The following is a 2,964-nucleotide window of genomic DNA, read 5'->3' as shown; positions in this document are numbered from 1 at the left end:
ATGATATCCATGAAGTAACATGTATCTTCTATTGCAGGTGCTTTCAAGAATTTGGAAAGAATGAATTCAATTTTCTCTTCACCTACTTCGAAGGTGAGTCTTCCTCGTTTTACGTCTATGATTGCACCGGCAGTTGCTAAGAATGGTCTTCCTAGTATAATAGGTGTAGTATCATCTTCTCTAATGTCCATAATTGTGAAGTCAGTGGGAATGTAAAACTGACCTATGCGTACGGGAACGTTTTCAAGGATTCCTACAGGATATTTGATGGAACGATCTGCTAGTTGTACAGACATCTTGGTCGGTCTTAATTCTCCCATTTCCAGTCTCTTACATATGGATAAAGGCATAACGCTAATTCCGGCTCCTAAATCGCATAAGGCTTTGTCGATGACAAATTTTCCTATGTGACAGGGTATAGAGAAACTACCTGGATCCTTGAGTTTAGGGGGCATGTTTTGGATTATAGCGCTACATTCGGCAGGGAGTGTAACGGTTTCACTATCCTCAAGTTTCCTTTTATTAGAAAGAATTTCTTTTAAGAATTTAGCATATGAGGGCATCTGCGTAATAGCTTCGGTAAATGGAATTGTAACGTTTAATTGCTTAAGGAGATCAACAAATTTTCTGAATTGGCCTACATCTTTGGTTTTAACAAGCCTTTGAGGGTAAGGTATAGGTGGTTTGTAAGGTGGTGGAGGTACATAAGGTTCCTTCTTTTCTAGGGTTTCCTTATTACTCTCTTCCTTTTCCTTAGGTTCACTTTCCTCAGTAGATTTCTTAGGGTTCTGGTTTTCTATCCTTGGATCAGACGGTCCTTCCACTTCCGTTCCACTTCTTAATATAATTGCATGAGCTTGGCTTCTCGGATTAGGTTGGGGCTGTCCAGGGAATGTACCAGTTGGTGCAGCAGTAGGTGCTTGTTGTTGAGCTACTTGAGATATTTGGGTTTCTAACATTTTGTTATGGGTAGCCAAGGCATCTACTTTGCTTGCTAGTTGTTTAAGTTGTTCGCCAGTGTGTATGTTCTGGTTTAAGAAATCTTTATTGGTTTGTTGTTGGGAAGCTATAAAGTTTTCCATCATGATTTCCAAGTTGGATTTTCTAGGGGTATTATTGTTAGGATTTGGTTTCTGATATCCCGGAGGTATAGATGGGGTTTGATTCGGAGACTGTCCAGGTGCGTATAAAGCATTATTACTCTTATATGAAAAGTTTGGATGATTCTTCCAATTTGGGTTATAGGTATTCGAATAGGGGCTTCCTTGAGCATAGTTTACTTGCTCTGTTTGGATTCCAGTCAAGAGTTGACATTCCGCAGGAGTGTGGCCTTGGATTCCACAGACCTCGCAATTCTGAGTTATAGCAACCACGGCGGTTGGTGGTGATACGTTTAAACTTTCAATTTTCTGGACCAAAGCATCCACTTTTGCATTGACGTGATCAAGGTTACTTATCTCGTACATGCCAGTTTTCGGTTGAGGTTTTTCCACTGTTGTTCGTTCGGTTCCCCACTGATAGTGGTTTTGGGCCATGCTCTCGATAAGCTGGTAAGCATCAGCATAAGGTTTGTTCATTAGTGCACCACCTGCAGCGGCGTCTATTGTTAACCTTGTATTGTATAAGAGACCATTATAAAATGTGTGAATTACTAACCAGTCTTCCAAACCATGGTGTGGGCAAAGTCTCATCATGTCTTTGTATCTTTCCCATGCTTCGAAAAGAGACTCGTTGTCTTTCTGTTTAAATCCGTTTATCTGGGCTCTTAACATAGCTGTTTTGCTTGGCGGAAAATATCGGGCAAGAAAAACTTTCTTCAACTCGTTCCATGTGGTGACTGAGTTGGAAGGAAGAGATTGAAGCCATCTTCTAGCGCTATCTCTTAATGAGAAAGGAAAAAGACGAAGTCGAATTGCCTCTGAAGTGACACCATTAGCTTTAACAGTATCAGCGTATTGAACAAATACGGATAAATGAAGGTTTGGATCTTCGGTAAGATTTCCAGAGAATTGGTTCTGTTGCACAGCCTGCAACAGTGAAGGTTTAAGTTCAAAGTTGTTTGCTTCGATTGCGGGCGGAGCAATACTTGAATGCGGTTCATCTTGCGATGGAGCGGCGTAATCTCTAAGAGCACGAGCTGGTTCTGCCATCTCGGTTAAAGAAGGAAAAATGTTTTTGATATCAGGAAGGTTTATAGGAGGGAGATTGTTTTCAGCACGATATTCCCGAATTCGTCGTAAGACTCGGAGATATAGTTCGATATCGTTGATTCGTAAATAGAGCGGTTCGCCTTGAGAGCGAGTGCGTGGCATACAAATCAACGAAAGAAAGAATAGAAGGAAAAAGAAACCTTAGTCTCTACAGCGTAACGGAAGAGTTACGATATCGATTGAATAAAAGTCCCCGGCAACGGCGCCAAAAACTTGATCGCTCGACTGTGTGAGTCGAGAATGGGATACAAACTGCAAGTGCACAGTTCTATCGCGTAGTTTTAAAAGATATCGATCCCACAGGGACTTATGAATCGATGTACCGTTATCTAAGGTTACTACGTAAATCTAAGGTGAAAATGTTTGATTGTTTGGGGAAGGGAGCTAAGAGCTAAACTAATATCTAGATTAAATATCAATAAAACGGATATCGGTATGTAGTTCGTCAAAACTAGGGAATCAATTCCTTGTCGGTCTCTCGGTTTTAAAATAAATCGTTTCGACTAACTTTATTGGTTAAAGGTTTTATCTCAAACTCTCGCTCTGTTGAAGAAACCATGATCTTATGTTAATGTTGCTGTCACTTATAATTAAGTCAAAAATCATATTTTGAAAACAATAAAGTTGCAGAAACTCTTTTTAAGAAAATACTGACCGTTTTAAACACCCTTATCTCAAACTTTCGCTCTGTTGACTTAGGTTATACAATTAAATCTAAATGCTTAACTCTCGTCCTCACATTCAATCTTTAAAA

At 39.9% G+C, this 2,964-nt stretch overlaps 1 pseudogene; it reads left to right on the top strand.

The window, feature by feature from the left end:
* Positions 1 to 1,665: 1,665 nt before the first annotated feature.
* Positions 1,666 to 1,765, top strand: LOC127099018 (uncharacterized; annotated as a pseudogene).
* Positions 1,766 to 2,964: the final 1,199 nt, after the last annotated feature.

This window comes from Lathyrus oleraceus, chromosome 6, assembly GCF_024323335.1.
Source record: "Lathyrus oleraceus cultivar Zhongwan6 chromosome 6, CAAS_Psat_ZW6_1.0, whole genome shotgun sequence".
Taxonomy (NCBI): domain Eukaryota; kingdom Viridiplantae; phylum Streptophyta; class Magnoliopsida; order Fabales; family Fabaceae; genus Lathyrus; species Lathyrus oleraceus.
This window is presented reverse-complemented; position numbering and strand designations above follow the sequence as displayed.